We start from the raw sequence: 21,163 nt of genomic DNA, 5'->3' as shown, positions 1-21,163 counted from the left end.
CACACTCTCTCTCTCTCTCTCTCTCTCTCTCTCTCTCTCTCTCCAACCCGGAAGATGTTGCATTTGTAGTCATAAGCACATAGCTGCTCGTCAGTTCCCGACAAGGCATTGAATTGAAGCTTTAACAACCTCCAAGATGGAGAACCAGTTGGGAATAATGCATCTGTTTTGGCCACAAAAAAAAAAAAGGTGAGGCAGAATTACATGGCATACAAATTAATTTTTTTCGAACATCCATAGAATAAAAAAAATTCTTTTGCGAATTCCGATGGAAATAACTTTATCTTCAATTCTGACCATCAGTTAATGCAAAATATTCGTTATTTTGGTTCACAATTTTCAGCTTACCTTTATTCCAGACCAAAGTCTGTGCAGTAAAAGCAATTGTTAGGTTAGAAAAAGACTTTCATAAATAAAAACTCTCATAAGCGACCACTATTTCCTTAAGTGTCAGATTTATAAACTTGTTCCTGGCTCACAAATTCTGTTAGTACCATGGCATTACAATTTTTCGAACAATATGTGAATTTGTTAGGCTGGAAAATTTTTTATGTCTTACTGATAAAATGCCTAGAGTTATACATACCAGCATTTCTAAGTGTACCTCCCCTACCTTTACCTATTAAACCAGTTTTGAGTGGGACACTTGATTATCAGACGTTTTTCGAAAATGGGACACTTGATTACCGACGTTTTCTTTGAAAATGGGACACTTGATTATCAGACGTTTTTGAAAATGGGACACTTTGATTATCAACTTTTTCGAAAATGGACACCTGACTATCAGACGTTTTTCGAAAATGGGACACTTGATTTTATCGTGACTTTTTCGAAAATGGGACACTTGACTATCAGACGTTTTTCGAAAATGGGACACTTGATTATCAGACGTTTTTCGAAAATGGGACACTTGATTATCAGACGTTCTTCGAAAATGGGACACTTGATTATCAGACTTTTTCGAAAATGGGACACTTGATTATCAGACTTTTTCGAAAATGGGACACTTGACTATCGGACGTTTTTCGAAAATGGGACACTTGATTATCAGACGTTTTTCGAAAATGGGACACTTGATTATCAGACGTTTTTCGAAAATGGGACACTTGATTATCAGAGGTTTTTCGAAAATGGGACACTTGATTATCAGACGTTTTTCGAAAATGGAACACTTGATTATCAGATGTTTTTCGAAAATGGAACACTTGATTATCAGACGTTTTTCGAAAATGGGGCACTTGACTATCAGACGTTTTTCGAAAATGGAACACTTGATTATCAGACGTTTTTCGAAAATGGGACACTTGATTATCAGAGGTTTTTCGAAAATGGGACACTTGATTATCAGAGGTTTTTCGAAAATGGGACACTTGATTATCAGACGTTTTTCGAAAATGGGACACTTGATTATCAGACGTTTTTCGAAAATGGGACACTTGATTATCAGACGTTTTACGAAAATGGGACACTTGATTATCAGACGTTTTTCGAATCTATAATATGTGATTCATGTACTAGTTATTCACCTGGAAAGGGAAAATGCTTTATCTGGGCAGTCAGTCAGCTAACAGACAATTGTGCTTGACCGAGAAGGCTGTATGGTCTGTTGTAAGACCTGTTGGAAATGATGGATGAGGGGGAATATATATATCCTGATTTTAATTATTCTACTGTAGCTTTTGATACAGCTGTACATGAACCGCTACTAAATGATTTACGATCCACTGGAATTATTTATTAAGACCTTGAGTATTTGGTAGACCACTTCCATGACAAAAGTACCGTGTACAGATTGGAAACTCACATTCATCTTATAAAACACCAGGAAGAAGAGTACTCCAAGGAGGTCCCATCCTGTTTCATATATACATACACACATATACTGTATAAGTATATATACACTTACATGAACACGACTGAAATGTTAAATATACTACATAAACACGAAATGTTAAATATACTACAAAAACAAGGGGTTAACTTCAAGCTAATTGTGGACAACACTGTATTATATTTCTCCATTTACGACAGAGGATACAAATAAGAAACGAAATAATGTTCGCACTAGTGTTAAGGAATGGCTGTTATTTAAGCAGCTACTACTAAAAAAAATTCAACTCTATTTATGTTGGTGGGCAGAGAAATAAGACAGAAACCATAGTGGCATTCAGATGTATATTGACAGTAATCTGGTCCCAATTGTTTCTAAGCTTTTTTGACACATGATCCACACACCTAAACAAATGATATCCCATCCTGTGTTCTTTTGTCCAATTATTAATTTATCTTCGTTTTATAACTGATCACTTCTGTATTTCCTATTATCTTCTGTACTTTCTTTCCAATGAACACCATATTCTTTGGAAGCTTGAATTTCAAGTCAGTGGCCCCTGTGGGCTTGTTCCATATGAACAGGGTTCACCTTCTGAATAATAATAATAATAACACACATAATAACAATAATAATAATAATAATAATAATAATATTAATATTAATATTAATAATAATAATACACACATAATTATTATTATTATTATTATTATTATTATTATTATTATTATACTAATAATAATGACTGCCTTTGCTAAAAAAAATGCCCTGATATGTGATCTATTTGGAAACTAAAGGTTGATTGCGTCACTAATAGGGTGGACTACCGAAACTCTTTGTCATAATCTACCAGAGATATAACTTGGGAAACAGCAAAATACGCTAAATGGAGCAAGATGTCAAACTTCTGGATAGCACCTCTAGAATCGAGGATAAAAGATGTGCGATGACTCATCAAGCTATCAAGACTAGGTGGCTTAAGTACATGAGCGATCTGCTGTACTGTACATGATACAGGCACAGAATGGTGCCATCACAAGATGAGCTACAGATGACTTCAAGTTATTGGAGCCAAGATGCACGTCGAGTGTTGGTTTTAAAACCTTCAAATGTTGATTCCTCAGATATTACTGTCAGGTCCCCCTTGATACTGGGAGGACAGACAATATCGCGTCTTTCAACATAAGGACTAGGCTGTTATTTTTCGGAAGCTATGATAGTGCGGGATTTGACAATTAATATGAAGTACACAGCACGATATATCGAAGATCCTTGCGTGTATGTGCATATGGCAAACGAGTTCGAGGGTCCCAAAGAAAGCCTTCGGAGGAGTGGGACCGGATAAGAAGCATATTTGTAATTAACAATTCATCTCACTGTTTGTTTTTGTAGTGGCTGAACGTTTCAGTTTCATGAAAACTTGGGACACTACTTGGAATAACAATCTTGGGACATTACTTGGAATAACTGGTGCGATATAATGCAACAACAGACTTTCAGAAAAATTCTGCAGATTTACAGAGAGAGAGAGAGAGAGAGAGAGAGAGAGAGAGAGAGAGAGAGAGAGAGAGAGAGAGAGAGAGAGAGAGAGAGAGAATTGTATCAGAGCCCACTTTTAATACTGCGATATATAAAAGATAACTTCCAACACCTTTCATCTCTAGGTTAATTCTGGGATATATCAGGTGCCATTGGCTATAAAAAAACCCATCATTTTAGATTAAAAACCTATAATGTCAAGGTTCATTATTTGACTCAAGATGAGAGGCATTTTATCTTTCGAATTCTTTCATAACTAACAATCCTAGTGATGGAATTTTCTTTATAGTTTATCTTGTCCGATAAACGATGTTTGCATAAAACCCCGATTGCAAACGAACCATAAATACCAAAGTAAAGACGGAAAATCTGCGCTCAGGACAAGTTTAAGGTAACAAACAACTTTAATCACATAGATCGTCTGCTAAATCCAAATACCTCTTGGGGGGGGGCCGTTGTTAGCGGTGCACTGTAGGTATTACCAAGAGGTGTCTGCAGCGTCAGTTCGACCTCTAGCTGCAACAACTTTTAATTAATCCTTTTAGTTTACCTCCATTCCACTTCCTTTCTCCCATCTTGCTATCCAACTTCTCTCCCAGTTCCATCTTCAGATCCCTGTACTTCATCTTTGTTTTCTGGATCTCTTTATCTTGCTGTCCAACCTCTCCAACTCTCTCTTTTCGCTGCCTTTGGCGCTGAATAGCAGAAAATGCCCCAGTGCTTGTCTTGACAGCCTAAATTTCATAAACTCACAAGTTTACAAACCAAAGCCCTAATGAGCAGAGTCGAAAGGCATCCTGGTGTAATCCTCAACTAGCAGCGGTTTCAAATCGTAGAAACTACCTTTTGTTAATTTAGGTTCATTTCACCACTGTTGGAAAACTATAATCTACAAAACAGGGTGATAATATTGATAGGAAATCAGTTTCTCTTGTTTTAATCTCATATACTTTTGACATTGATGAACTGCTCTAAGGATGAGCTGCTAGTTTATTTGTTCCTATACAAATACATAGGCAGTTTTGTCACTTTTACGAAGGTGACATTTTTTTAAAAATTCACAAATAGTAAGTCAGATGTCTTGAGAAGGCCCAGGTTCGAATCTTGGCCAGTAAAGATGCACGTATCAATCATAACTCGCTTTGGGTGTAAGTATTCCTAGACGACCATGATAGCCGGATGTTCAAGTCAACCATCTATCTTTGCATCTGAACCAAAAGCCCAAGTTGGAAATCTGGCCAGGGTAGAGGCACTCATCACTTATAATTCGATTTTGGTGTAAGTTATTCCCAAGGTATAGTGAATTCAATAAGTTATCTCTGTGAAAACTGCATACATACATATACACACGGACTAAAATAATATACTGTATATATATATATATATATATATATATATATATATATATATATATATATATATATATATATATATATATATATATATATATATAATTATATAATCTATGTGCTTGCGTGTAACATACATACATACATACATACACATATATATATTTAAATATATGTACATACATACACACACACACACACATATATATATATATATATATATATATATACAGTATATATATGTATATATATGAATGCTTAAACTTACAATTAAATGAGAGAATTTAACTTCAGTTGCAAGCAAAATTTGAACTCGTTCTTCCGAGTTGCAAGCACACAGCTTTACCAACCCTACTAAAGGAGTAAATGTTTTCTTCCGTTCGAAAATTAATGCCAAGTAAGTGTCTACCTGAAATGAGACACGAGTTAAATTCCTGCTTGAGAGATGAAGTCAAGTTTTCTTTTTTAACCGTTAACTGTCAGTTAAATGCAAAAAAATGATTTTAAAGATATCAATACCGACGTGCGAGAGAGCTTACTATAGAAATATGCTTGAGGTAAAACAGCATATAGGAACTTGAATGGCTCTAATTTCTGAACAGGGGTAACAGGTTTTCTTGCATAATGGGGTCGGTAATGCTGTAAGGTTGTAATTCGAATGATACGAGTTCAAATTTTGTTCGAATGGTTAGGTTCAATTCTCTCATTCAAGATTTTAAGGTTCAATTCTCTCATTTAATTTTCAGTTACAAAATTTACACACACTTGATATACATACATACATATATATATATATATATATATATATATATATATATATATATATATATATATATTATATATATATATACATATATAATATGTCTATGTATGTATGTATGTATGTGTGTGTGTATGTTCCAGCACAACTCTGATACGCATAGAACGATTTCAACCAAACTTGGTATACATATGACTTACTATCTAAAAAAGACTACCGTGGGTTTACAACATCACTAGCACCAAAGGGCACAAAAAGGGGTGGGAGTGGAAAGGGTTTCCCAGAAACAGGGCTGGTTCTGCCTGTAGACTTACTAAATAAACTTTACGAATTTATCATACCTCATTTCGGTATGTATGTGACTTATTATCTGGAAAAGAATACTGTGGGGGTTAGACATCACTTCCACCAAAGGGGGTGGTGTGGGAAGAGGGTGACATGTAAAAATAACCGAAAATGACAGATATTAGCATCTAATCCATAGTTTTCGAGGTCGCTGAGATGAATGGTGACACTCCCTATGCCCTTTAAGACCCAGTTCAGCCCCGGAAGGGGAAGGTGAGAAGGGGTGAAATATAAAATGTCAAAAATGCTGGGCAATGTAATTGAAGGAACTACCTTAACAGGAAAGGGAAAGGAGAGAGAGAGAGAGAGAAGAGAGAGAGAGAGAGAGAGAGAGAGAGAGAGAGAGAGAGAGAGGTTTATCAGTTGTTTTCAGAGTGAGTCTGCGGGTTGGTCAACTAAATACAATGTTTATATATATATATATATATATATATATATATATATATAATATATGTTGGTTAATTGTATCTAATTATATATAAACACATTAATATACATATTATATATATGTAAATATATATATATTATACAAACATAAAATTTTCCAAACACACAACGGATGTTTTTTTCGTCTATTAATATTTACCGTATTACGTTCCCACAAAGAACTTAAAGAAAATAAAAATAACTTATATTGCTCTTTGAAAACGAGAAAGGCCAAATATGATTAGTAATACAGAAATAGTTATATAGCCCCACCTTACATCAAACGCTCTGAAGAAATCTCGTGCACTCACGCTGATTGAATAAACCTGGTACAAGCGTGACGTAAATAACGCGGAGCTACCAAGGTACTAAATAACAATCTGGTAACGCTGTCTTTGTGTACATTATTGTAATATGGCTGCCTTTGGAACTCGGTGTTATGGTTCCCTAGTACATTTTAATTTTTTTTATTTATTCAAGGATTTAACATCTTTTAGAATAAAAGCCAATTTTTTTCCGAGAGCATAAACTATATTTTCACTCTAGTACTCCTACAGAATCCAGGTATATATAATCTTTTCTTTATTTGTGGACTGAACGGCAGCCAAGAAATAAGTATGTTTAAGGAATAGAAGAATCTAAAAGTTCTTAGTCAAACAAAGAATATAAAAAAAATCAATATAAGGTGAAAAATAAGGTGGCATATTTATCCACTTAATTTTTTTTATAATGCTATATTTAGTCACTCGCGTCACACACAACTGATAAATTCTCAGCGTTCAATAAAATCTGGCATCAAACACACAGATGTGGATGAGAACAATTCATTATAGTAAAAATCGGACTCCAAGTCCGTTTTTCCAACTTTTCTTTCAGAGCGGTACTGGTATTCATATTTCTTTTGACTATTGGACAAAGTGACAAGTCCTATGAATAATTACACGTCCAGCTGTCAGCATAGATAACACGTGGGAGAGAGAGAGAGAGAGAGAGAGAGAGAGAGAGAGAGAGAGAGAGAGAGAGAGAGAGAGAGAGAGATCCCGTCTTTACTTTTTATTTTTTGGGCGATGAAACTAACGTTATTTTCTTTATTGGAAATCTGAAGACAGTACACCTTAAAAATCTTTAAATGTTTATTATAGAACTCTCTCTCTCTCTCTCTCTCTCTCTCTCCAATGTAAAAAAGTTTAGTTTTCAGCCTTGTTCATCGCTGAACCCAGGCTCGTAGGTGCAAAATAATTTTATCAAGCTTTATTTGATACTACAAGCATCTGTTCAGTGCTTCACTTTCTCGGCTGTCGACAATTTGATTCCTGGATTCTTTCCTCTTACTTCCGCTCCAAACTCGCGCTTTCAAAGACTGCAATATATATATATATATATATATATATATATATATATATATATATATATATATATATATATATAAAGATAAAAAGGCCCATAAAACACTGTTTGAACGCTGCAACCATATATTTCGAGCACTTCCTTCCTGTGCCCCCTGTTCACTGTAAAATCTGGACAGATGATAGGGGATACAAGAGTATATATACAAAGCATATGTAGGTGCAGTAAGTCTCTGTTGGTATGCAGGTGGCCGTTGACCCAGGAAGGATGGAAATTGCTTTTATTCCTTGTATTTTTGGCTTCATTACTCCCATCTGGCGATGCGTCTGTGGTCGTATTTTCTGGAACACCTGTTTAAGATGAGGGTCTGAGGATGAAACTCTTCATGATGTCATCGGGATTTCCAATGTCTTCCTGACAGGTTCATATTGCTGGTTTGATTGATGATAGCAGAGCAGATTCCAAAGATCTCTTTGTACGGGACAGCTACTTTGAAAACCAGCTCTGCCTAACTCCAGTTGGTGGTATGGTCTTTATCCCTTGATATGCAGGAAAACCCCGAACTCCTCTGAAGCATATCGCACTGATTCTTTGTGCTCTGTTAATCTTTGGAGATGGATCTACCTGTTCCCACGTAAATCTCATTTCAATTGCTGCACGGAATCTTGTAAACTCCGGCTTCTTCCCCTTTTTTATTCAAGTACATTAATGAGCGAGCTCCCGATGGATTTGGGATCATAGAAAACAAAAGGATTATTAAACCTGAGATGTTCTGTAGCTTTTTGGATAAAGAATTCAACAAGATCAGCCAACACCCAGTGCAACTGCTCTATCCACCACACATTATCGAGAAGGCTATCAACAAAACGAACAAAATATACTACAGATACGTACAACGAAAACATCTACATCTACATCTACACCTACACCTACATGTGCTTTGTATATATACTCTTGTATCATATCATCTGTCCATATTTTACCAGTGAAACAGGGGCACAGAAGGAAGCACTCTGAAATATATGGTTGCAAATGTTCATACAGTGTTTTATGCCTTTGTTATCTTCTATATTATACTGTTGTATTACAGTAAAAGATATTCATATATATATGTATATATATATATATATATATATATATATATATATATATATATATATATAATATATATATATATATATATGTTATCTTCATATTATACTGTTGTATTACAGTAAAGATATTCATATATATGTATATATATATATATATATATATATATATATATATATATATATATATATATATATATATATAATATATATATATATATATATATATATATATAAAAATATATATATATATATTATATATACCAGGATGAGGTTGTTGGCTTCATATTCAAGGAGCTTGAGCCACAAGCGTGGAAATTCCTATTGATCAAACAAAACATTTGTTTACCTTGAGCAAAAAAAAAAAAAAAAATGGAAAGTTAATAAACATAAAAAGTGCAGAAACATTTTAAAGGCTATTTTCAATCTGATATCTTGGAGAGCAGGTTTCCTTACGAATGCATTTTTCTACGCATTAATATTATTTATCCATTGTTCATCTAAGTCAAAAATACTCTCTTTCTGTCGAATACAATTTTTCATATGAAGAACAGATCATATGTAAATACTTATTTTTATGCTGTTAGTATCAGCAAAACTGCCCTGGGACCACTCTTCTACATTAGCATTGTCGTTTTCTATCAGAACGAACAGAAAAAATTTAATAGTGGTGGGAGCAGTAACTGGAATGCACCTACCTCAAACAAGTGAGCCAGAAGCATGGGAGATGAGTAAAAGTTAGATCAAATAAACGAAACGAGGGAGATGGCATGGACTTTGAACACACAGCAATTAATTCAAAACGGAAAAGGCATCGAAGAATTACCGTGAGGGCAAAAGAGATTGATGAACTTTATTTTCTGGACACATGCTTAACGGAAGAGCACAGAGGAAGCACGCGGTCACCAAATAGGAGATGGTGTTCTGGGTAGCAGAGCAGTTATTACAAGCAGCGGAACAGCTTTCAATGTTCAAGGACTGGGCTATACATGGATATATTTGGATACAAAGAAAACAGGAAGACAGAGAATCACCAACAGAAAACATTTGTAAAATATAGATCTGAGAACTCTTGAAAACGTTTTGGGTAGCTGTGGATCCAAACTAAATAGGAACTTTAGTCAGCTATATGCAAGGCTTACATATTTACATCCTAAAATCATTTTGGTCGGGGAAAAAACAATATTTAAGTCTCAGGAAGGACACTAAAGATAGGAAAACTATATCGACTGAAAACCATAAACTGAGACATTAAAGGTAGTGAATTTGTACAGAGTATCTGGAAGAGGTCATGAAACCCTGAATTAGACGGAAGGGACATTTTGGGAGGGAGAAAGAAGTTAAGATGACGATGGATCTATCAAAATTCTTTAAACAACTAGAAGAAGACAGATGAACAGAATAAAAGAAAACTAAAATGATTTAGCTAAGGCAGTGATTCTTAAACTGGGGGCGCGTTCTAGGGGGGCACCAGCAGCTTCCAAGGGGCAAGCAGAGTTGCTGATGGTGCCATTAATTTTTTAATTTGTGATGTCACTTACAAAATTGCCAAAACGTTATCACTGCTTCCATATATTTTCTAATCATTATTCCCAAACATACCAAAATTTCAAAAATATAAAGTCATTTTAATTTCAAATCTTGTTTATGAATTGTCTTTTATTGTTATGATAAGTATAATAGCATACAACAGACAACATATTGTTTATAGATTACAGTTGGCAAAAAATTTCAGGGGGGGTGGGGTCTATACATAATGCAGAGGGGGCGCAAGGCAAAAAAAGTTTAAGAACCACTGAACTAAGGGGATGGAGAGCGATCAAATGGTGTCCCTCAAGGACAACCATGGCCGTTGTAAAACAACAGATTCAATCTTAATGGTAAAAATAAGATTCTTAATGTTCTGCTTTTGGACAAGTGTTTTCAATACAAAGTTTTCGCAACATCATTCTGAAAATTGCTTTTACGAAGGAAAAAAAGATGCGTGTGGCGATAAGGATGCAATTTAACAATAGTTCAACCATCCATAAAAAAGGTTGGAATATTTACCGAATGATTAATAACAACGGAATTGCAATATGAAATTTAGGTCAGAGGCCAAGCGATGGGACCCATGAGGTCATTCAGCGCTGAAAATAATGTTGAAACAATTGTTAGGAACTGAACTGAATTGAAATGAACTGATGAAATGAAATGAATATAGAATTTAGGCCAAAGGACAAGCACTGGGACCTATGAGAACATTCAGCGCTGAAACGGGAATTGACAGTAAAAGGTTTGAAAGATGTAACAGGAGGAAAACCTCAAAGCAGTTGCACTATGAATCAATTGTTAGGAGAGGGTGGAAAGTATGGAAGAAAGAGAATATGAAAGGAGGTACAGTAAAAGGAACGAAAGGGGGTTGCAGCTAGGGACCGAAGGCACGCTGCAAAGATCCTTAAGTAATGCCTACAGTTCACCGCATGAGGTGCGCTGCCGGCACTAACCCCCTACGGGGGAAACAATTGTCTGGAGAGGGTGGAAAGTAAGATGGAAGATAGAGAACATGAACGGAGGTACAGTAAAAGGAATGAAAGGGGTTGTAGCTAGGGGCCGAAGGGACGCTGCAAAGAACCTTAAGTAATGCCTACAGTACAGCGCACCGCGTGAGGTACGCTGAGGGAGCTACCCCCTACGGGGATTAAACCAAACGGAAATATGCATGACAAGAAGAGTAAGAAAAACAAAACTTCTTTCTATTGCTTTTCATAAAAGGTGGAATATTTCATCCAAATTCTTCAAAGCAGTGAAGTCTGTGATGGGAGCAGTTTCCTGATGATTTGAATGCAATATCATAAGTTCAGTTAAGTATACCTTAGTTTAACCTGACCACTGAGCTGATTAACAGCTCTCCTAGGGCTGGCCCGAAGAATTACACTTATTTTAATTGGCTAAGAACCAACTGGTTACCTAGCAACGGGACCTACAACTTATTGTAGAATCCGAACCACATTATACTGAGAAATGAATTTCATCACCAGAAAATAAATTCCTCTAATTTCTTCATTGGCCGGCTGAGACTCGAACTTCAGGGCCCAGCAGAGTGCTAACCGAGAACTCTACCGACTCTTCCAACGAGGAACTTGCAATAGCATAAACAACATGAAATGCCACATGCGTAACACTAAAATCCAAAGGATAAGATGCAACAGAAAGTATTACTTAGATAAAGTAACCAAAACTCGCAAGAAATGGGTGCAGGAAGATCATTATGTCAAGAGGTAAAGAGAGAAGAATTTGAGAATATGAACCCATCTTGGAAGTGATAGTTAATGACACTAGGGAGATGAGCAATTCTAGAACAACGATAGGACAGGTAATACTCAAATAATCAACGGAAAGAACCTTTCATGATTACCACCTGAATAATAATAATAATAATAATAATAATAATAATAATAATAATAATAATAATAAGAAGAAGAAGAAGAAGAAGAAGAAGAAGAAGAAGAAGAAGAAAACGACTCTCCCGCTTTCAGGTGATAATGAACAAGCGAATCTGACAGAGAAGCTATCTACGAAATAGCGAAAATAATTAAAAAGAAGAATGGCAGATGCATAAAAACGAAGGCAGGAAGAGGAAGTGAAAGAACGCACACAGAAAAAACAGCGAAGGCAAAATGCGAACGACTGATTAATGGAAGAGTCACGTAAAAGGGCAAAGAACTCAAAGCAGACGAGACGTCGCTAAATAATTGAAAGAAAAATGGGATGGACATTTATTTGAAAAAAGAAGGTCTTCTGAAACAAGTGAAATAAAAACCGAGAGGGAGGAGCCGAAGGAAGGGGAAAAACTAAAGCGACAGTTCATAAGAGTCACCTGAAGGGGAACCAACTTTTAGTGGGTCGAAGTTAAGGATACCTTAGTTTTACCAGACCACTGAGCTGATTAACAGCTCTTCTAGGGATGGCCCGAAGGATTACACTTATTTCACGTGGCTAAGAACCAACTGGTTACCTAGCAACGGGACCTACAGCTTATTGTGGAATCCGAAGCACATTATAGCGAGAAATGAATTTCTATCACCAGAAATAAATTCCTCTAATTCTTCATTAGCCGGCTGGAGACTCGAACTCGGGCCTAGCGATTAGTGGGTCGAGCCTATAACAGTGTGGATTACAATCTTGGATGGTGATCTCGTATGAGCACTTTAATTTGTTAATTTATTTTTTCTTTTTTAATAAGTGAGATCTCTTCTTTGTAATTCTCATTACCTTCCGTTACTTCTTTCGAATGAACACCATACTCTTTGGAAACTTCAATTTCAAGTCAATAGTCCCTGTGGGGTTGTTTCATATGAATAGGATTCATCTTCTGAATTAATTTAGACATGCGCATTTGAACACTATTCTTACGTCATAATTCTTACAATTATTGCAACACATACAATTCAACGGTGCTTCTTCTACCCTGCCAGGATCCGAATCCTGGCCGGGGCAAATGCACTTATCAATTATAATTTCCTTTGGGTGAAAATTATTTCCCAGGTTAGTTAATTCGATATCAAGTGCTATTATAATTGTGGTCATGCACACACACACACACATATATACTCGTATATATAGTGTGTATATCACTTAAACACACATGACTTATATATTCTCAAATATCAAAGTCTTCTTTCCCACCTTCCCTTAGCAAACGAGATAAGCATATTCTCTCTCTCTCTCTCTCTCTCTCTCTCTCTCTCTCTCTCTCTCTCTCTCTCTCATCATTGCATAAAGCGCTGATGTTTTTGCATAATCCTATGTTCTTTTGCGTAGAAAATCAATGTGAGTGCGAGCAGAAAACATTGCAAATAATGAACTTCCTGACGTGGAAATATATATTGAGCGTAAACGATTGTGAAAGAAAAGATTTTAAAGTATAGATGGAATCTGGTGATTTGGAGATGCAGAAGACTGACAACGGGGAGAGAGAGAGAGAGAGAGAGAGAGAGAGAGAGAGAGAGAGAGAGAGAGAGAGAGAGAGAGAGAGAGAGAGAGAGAGAGAGAAGCAAGCAACATAGATCAACTGAATTACTTATGACCGAAAGATGCTGCGAAAAATGCTTATCACAAAAGCTGGAAAAAGCGAAAAGGCAAGGAAAATATAAAAAAAAAACACCAGAGATAAAACGCCGAACGAAATTCAGATGTAAGTGAAGGAATGGCGAAAAGTTTTGAACGTAAAGAGAGCTCAAAGAAATATTAAAAGAGCAGGATTAGAGCTGTTAAAAACGATACATAACAGATAAGATGAGAGAGAGAGAGAGAGAGAGAGAGAGAGAGAGAGAGAGAGAGAGAGAGAGAGGAGAGAGAGAGAGAGAGAGAGAGAGAGAGTACTAAAAATTTAAGCTTTTTGTTTTCTATCGAAAATATTTTGTTTTTCGTAAATGTAAGTTTTTTGGGCTTTATGTTTTTATGGCTTCATTGCATTACTGAACTTCACATTTGAGTTTAAACAGCAGCTAAGAGCAGGAACTAATTCAGAACAAATTAAAGAATTAATCTCACAAGACGGGAATTTTCAATCTGATATTAAATCCCTAATGAAGAGACTTAGGAATAAAAGGTAATCACAAAGAGAGCAAAATATTTGAAACGGATTTTTGAGTTTCACTAGAAACAAGTAAAAAATTTGCCAAAGTTTCTTCGGTTATCTCGGTATAATGTTGTATTTGCCGTGGCCCATGAAACTTTAACCACGACCCGGTAGTGGCCTATGCTATACCGTTACCAGAAGCACGATTATGGCTAACTTTAACCTTAAAAACAAAACATTGATGCTAGAGGGCTGCATTGCAAGTCTGATGACTGAGGGTGGATGATAAAACATACCAAATTGCAGTCCCTAGTTCAGTAGTTTTAAGATCTGAGGGCGGACAGAAAAAGTGCGGACAGACAGACAAAGCCGGTACAACAATTTTCTTTTACAGAAACTAAAACGGTGGGTGGGGGTTGTCCGACTGATGGATCAAAACTAAGATATGGGGGTGGGTGCAGACAGGGGTCCAAAAATAATCGTGAATGACGATGACGATACACTGCAATCAGTGGCAGGCCCGATGGGAGATCCCTAAAACCCAATTAGTAAAGTGATGTTATAAACGAATTTACACGATACGGACGTTCGGAAATGCACTGAGCACGAAACAGTTTTGCAAACAGAAAAAAACTGATGAAAATGACAAACTTAGATATGGCTGCACACCTACATGAATCACACCATAATTAGTTTATTACTGAACTTTGTGTGGCGAGATGACACAAACTTCGATGTTTGGCACATATTGGTGACTATCAGTTATGGTGACATGGACTGCCACTGCTTAAAAAAAAGTAGATAAGAAGGAATTTAAATGAACAATATACATAAGAAATTTCAACCTTACTCTATCGACCGAAGGTAAACGCTAAATAAATTAAAATTTACCTAAAGAAAACGAAAAAAATACACCACAAACAGCGCCAGTGATTGCACATAAGCAACATTACACTTTTCTTGGTACTGAATTGCACCAAAAACGATTGCAACTAGAGGTTCGTGCCAATGAAAAGAAAATCTGCAACCAAAACAAACGTCAAAAACAGGACAACAACAACAACTCACAGTAAACGAGGCAAAGCAGTCGACTGGAAAACATCACCGCAGACTGACAAAGAATTCAGTTCTTTTCAAAGGATTCAGCTGAAGAGGTCGTTTGGCGTTTTGATGGGCAATATGATACCTCGGAAAAAATGAAAAATCACGAATAAAAAAGATTGTGAATAAGTGTGAAGATAATGGTAAAGCATTAAAATCGCAATTCAATTTCATTTTATCGCAAAAATACAAAGAACTTTACAGAAGGTCGTTCTGTAATGTATCTACATCGATAACAAGGGCAAGCTGTACTTACTCTCTCTCTCTCTCTCTCTCTCTCTCAGAATTCTTGAGACAACATCGATACCAAGGGCAAGCTGTACTCTCTCTCTCTCTCTCTCTCTCTCTCTCTCTCTCTCTCAGAATTCTTGAGACAAACATCGATAACAAGGCAAGCTGTAACTCAGAATTTTGAGACAACATCGATAATAAGGCAAGCTGTAATTTCTCTCTCTCTCTCTCTCTCAGAATTTTGAGACAACATCGATAACAAGGCAAGCTGTACTTTTCTCTCTCTCTCTCTCTCTCTCTCTCTCTTCTCTCTCTCTCAGAATTCTTGAGACAGAGACAAATTAAACCACTTATATCTGATCACTTGAATGACCCTTTGGTAACTGCTTCGAAAAAGGTTTTGCAGAGCCTGCGAGAACAATAAGAATAGACTGCCCCTTCTGATTCAGTGTATTGCCTTCGAGATATAACCGTTGAATCACAGAGGAGTTATTAATAACTTTTCTCTTAAATCCATTTTTCGGGTTATAAAATAATTGTTATTATCAGTGAGTATAACTGCACACAAGCATAACAGAAAGAAATTTCACTAGCTTCATAAGAAATCTTTCACTCAACAGAACAACCACATATAACGGTATAAACTACGCCCCGAGATTTTGTTTTCTAGAAGCCACTGAAATGTATTCTATACAGCTAATCATACAATATTTATGTGACCTTTCTCATGCATACATCTACATCTGTAATATGGTTAAATCTTCCTACGTTTTTTTTTTTTTTATTAACTGATGGCAGGATTTGAACTTAGGCCTCTCGACTGGTAGCCGAGAATCATACCACCGCGCCACAACAAATAAAATAACTATACTTTAGTTTAACCAGACCACCGAGCTGATTAACAGCTCTCCTAGGGCTGGCCCGAAGGATTAGATTTATTTTATGTGGCTAAGAACCAGCTGGTTACCTAGCAACGGGCCTACAGCTCATTGTGGAATCTGAAAACCATTGGCGACGAGAAATGGCACTTCTATCACCAGAAATAAATTCCTCTAATTCTTCATTGGCCTGTCGGAGAGTCGAACGCTGGGCCAACAGCGTGCTACCCGAGAGCTCTACCCAACCCTCCAATGAAGAACTGAGCGGCAACAATTAAATCACATGCATATCTAATTCGGATCGCAAAAAGTAAATGTTTTTTATTCAAAGAGCTTTGTTCTTTATAATGTATGTCATTTAATGGAACGCGTGATAATGGTCTACTTAATCTTCTTCGTTTTTAACGTGCTTTTTTCCCATTTTTATATGGGGTAAGCACGATGCCTTCTTTTTTTTGAAGGACTTGATTTGGCAGGGTAGGCCGTAGCCCTCGATCGGCTGCCCTGCCTGACACGCTTAGACTGGGTAGCGTATGTACATGTTACCAACCTCAGCTCCCTTTCTCCCAGCAGCGCCTACAGGAATATTATCAGACTTTATTTTTAATTCTCTTTATTACTATTAGGTTTAGGTGTTATTGTCTACTGGTGGAGACGCCACTATACTTGCAAAACTTTTTTTTTTGCATACTTCTGGGAAAAATTTTCAGCCCCGACGAATCAACCGTTACCCTAATCAAGCGCAATATGATCCTAATTCGGATCAGAATGGTGCAACAACAAAACTCGTCCTTCATTAGTTATAAGTATTCACAATATATGAAACAACAAACACACACATAATGCACACGCTTTTATTTGGTCCATGCATTGCCCATTAACCTTTAGCTCAGGGACGAATGTAATGACTTTTCCATAAAAGCTCGTTTCGAAGAACTGTGACAAAAAAAAAAAAAAATCGTACGGTGAAAGTTAATGAACAAAAATAAAAAAAAAGTCATTTACAAAAAGAAAATAAATGGAAGGGTGGAAAAATAGAAGCAACAAAGGTCAATCAAACACATCAATATACGATTCGCGCAATCCCAAGGATAGGCTACTAATTAGTTTCCGGCTGACGTCTTTGTATTACTATTGGAGCATTTTTAAGCATATGACGATAAGCGTCACCATGGCGATGTAAAATCCTGTCGCTGCGGCTTTGAGTTGACGGTCTGTTTTGCGTCACTTGTTTTCTTCTTAATGAACACACGGCCTGGCGATTATTTATGCTATTTTGATGCGTACCATCTCTGGGATAATCATACGGTTACCAAATACCTTCCATGTGTAATTTTACGGTACAGTTATATCTTCATTCTTGTGTACACACAGCAGAAATTTTCTTCTTCTTCTTCTTTCTTTCTTCTCTTTCTTCTTCTTCTATATATATCTCTATATATATATATATATATAAATATATACTGTATATATATATACAGTATGTATATATATATATATACTGTATATATACACTATATATATGACATACGTAAACGTGTACATAATATATATATATATATATATATATATGTGTGTGTGTGTTTATATAAATTATATATGCGTATGTACAATGTGTATATATATATATATATATATATATATATATATATATATATATATGAGAGAGAGAGAGAGAGAGAGAGAGAGAGGAGAGAGAGAGAGAGAGAGAGAGAGAGAGAGAGAGAGAGAGAGAGAGAGAGAGAGAGAATTGAGTTTCAAGACTAAATACTTGATTCACATACTCATCCATGTCTATAATGATGAACTATGGGAGAGTGTGAGTGTTTACAAATGTTTAAATCACGGGATGATGAAATTGCAACTGAGTTTAAAAGGAGAATTAGATTGAAAGTTTAAGTGGAGAAATTAGTGTTGAACTGGGTGATATGAATGCCAAGTGATGACATCTGTCATACCTATTAATCTTATATACCTAGCAGCTAAAGCAAGAATGACGCCTGTTTCTTCATTCCATTCCCGGAATATCTACATCCATTTCTATACATATCTATATAAATATCCACTCATACACACGCACATACGCAGACATATATATAATATATATATATATATATATATATATATATATATATATATATGTATGTATATACTGTATGTATATATATATATATATATATATATATATATATATATATATATATATATATATATATATATATTTATAATGTATCCATTCCCTTTAGCATATGTTGCCAGAGCATATCTGTTCCCAGACATGGACTCACGTCCTCGGAAGGTTAGCGTATAATAATAGTTAACATAAACTACCTTAGCGCACGAAGAAATCGTAAAGTTACAATTAGTCTTGCATCAATCAGTACATTAACACAATTACACTGAATCACGAACAAATAAATAGCTACAGGTAGAACTGGCGTTACCGGCAAGGTATTATTGTCGGACTGATAAAACTGCCTTACTCGTAAAACCTATTATAAAAAATCTGGCACTCAAATATTCGTACTTCTTTTGATATTTTGTAGATGTACAATTTTGAACATAAGATATGTGACGTCCATTAAGATGACATTTCAAATCAGGTATATAAAATAAGTAAATACATGAATAGATAAGCATTAAATAAACTAAGTAATGTCTAGCAAACGAAATGGCGAGTATCGAAATTGGTACTAAACACTGCTTTTTATAAGTGTAAGCTGGGAAGCACATTAGGTTTCTCTAAAAGGATCACCACTAAACCAAAAGCCACACCTTTGGCTTTTCCTCTCCTCCCTGGCCCATTCACCCACACACACACACACACACACACACACACTAACACGCTCACAAGGGACAGAATTTAATGGTCTTGAAAGACTTTTGATCAATCAGGGCCTTTTGTTTGTTTCCTCTGCTGGAAAGCCTGCAGCCAGCCATTCATCTGGCCCTGTAGAGAATCCCAGCTTCATTTTACAAGCAATAACTTTACGGCAAGCGAACTTTATGCAATACGAGAGCTTGTAGCCTCCGCTATATGCGTTCCGTGCAAATACACTTTGTATTGTTTATGATCGGCCTATCCTTGTCAGGTCATATATTGCAATGCGTATTGAATTTCCTCCTCTATGCATTTGGGGACTGGTCGCTATGCAGTGGCTGCTAGCTAATACCACCACTCTCCGAACACTAAAAGTACTCGTTACACGAATGCAGGCATTTGGAAAGAACGGTTTTTTTCTTTTTTCACTCTTTTTTGGGTATACCAGAAAAAACATCGGGGTTTGCAACCACTGTCTTGAATGGCTATCTGCGACTCGCCAGGACTCGCCACTATCATTCTTTTTTTTCCTATTGACGGTTACCTTGGGATTTAAAGTAGTTTTTAATCGCGCCTCTCAATCCTTTCAATTCACTCTTAGCGATAAATCATTTCACTGACACGATCATCAACAATAAAAACTTTTTTCATATTCATACCCTTATCATTCATTTTCACACGCCAGTAATTCTAAATGAATATGAATGACAAGGGTATGAACATGAAACAATTATTATTGATGGTTGTGCCAATGAAATGATGGTCAAAGCGAAACGAAAGGATTAACAGGCAAGATTACGAAACTCTTCAAACCCCAAGGCACTCGTCAGTAGGAGAAAAAGAATGACAGTAGAGAGTCCTGGCGAGAATTACTTACGGCAAGAGCCCGTGCTGGCATAACCCCAGCTTATCCATAAACAACAACAACGCTGAGGTGTTTATGGAGGCACTGCAACATTTAATGCCTGGAGTCCGAATAAACTTCACATTGCTCAAAGGGATGAGATAACGCTGTGACGGTTCCCAGATGTTCAATTGAAATAGTCACTCGCTCTACAGGATAAACGCCTCCGACACTGTGCTGATCACATTTCCCGATAAAACCTTTGACGCTAAACCCTGGCTATAATTGTGTACACAACTCTCTGATTATAAGCAACATGGAAATAGTTATATACCGCACTGCATACACATTTATTGATTGATTATGAAATTTAGGTCTTGAAGACCAAGCGCCAGAACCCATCAGGATTATTCAGCGCAATATATACAAAACTTTATATTTATATGGATACGCACACATACACACACAAATTATATATACATATAGATTCCTGATATATATTAAAATTTACATTAGAGGATTTAAAATTAAATTAAATCAACGTAAACGGCAAAAACGATAAAAAAACAGTAAAAAAAAAATTTAAAAATTGTCCGGATTACGGGTAAATCCTTGGAAATTACGCCTTCGGGAATACGTTACAACTGGGACACAAACTCTTAATTGATACCTCCGGATGGATGACAGAGCGTTACTTATCGACGCATGTTCGAAAAATCCAAAGGCTTTAGGGGATGTTCGCGTTCCATGATAGTTTTAAGATGTAATCGACGCTTTCTGTCACAAAAATTAAGAATTTAACATCCTAATGTGCACGTTCGTTAGGTAGCTCGCTCTCTCTCTCTTTGAAGCCATTCGAAATTCCCAAATGACAGTGAAAGGAATACAGTTTTTCGTTATGTAACTCTCTCTCTCTCTCTCTCTCTCTCTCTCTCTCTCTCTCTCTCTCTCTCTCTCCACTGGTTGATTTTAGTTTAAATATTTTTTTAGGTAGTGAATCTCTCTCTCTCTCTCTCTCTCTCTCTCTCTCTCTCTCT

The 21,163-nt window shown here is 36.2% G+C and overlaps 1 long non-coding RNA gene across 2 annotated transcripts in view; it reads right to left on the bottom strand.

The window, feature by feature from the left end:
* Positions 1 to 21,163, bottom strand: part of LOC136844446 (uncharacterized) — a 62,345-nt gene that overhangs the window by 26,063 nt on the left and 15,119 nt on the right. The window lies entirely within an intron of this gene.

Source organism: Macrobrachium rosenbergii, chromosome 12, assembly GCF_040412425.1.
Source record: "Macrobrachium rosenbergii isolate ZJJX-2024 chromosome 12, ASM4041242v1, whole genome shotgun sequence".
Taxonomy (NCBI): Eukaryota; Metazoa; Arthropoda; class Malacostraca; order Decapoda; family Palaemonidae; genus Macrobrachium; species Macrobrachium rosenbergii.
Note: the sequence above shows the minus strand (reverse complement) of the source record. Positions and strands in the feature narration are given on the sequence as shown.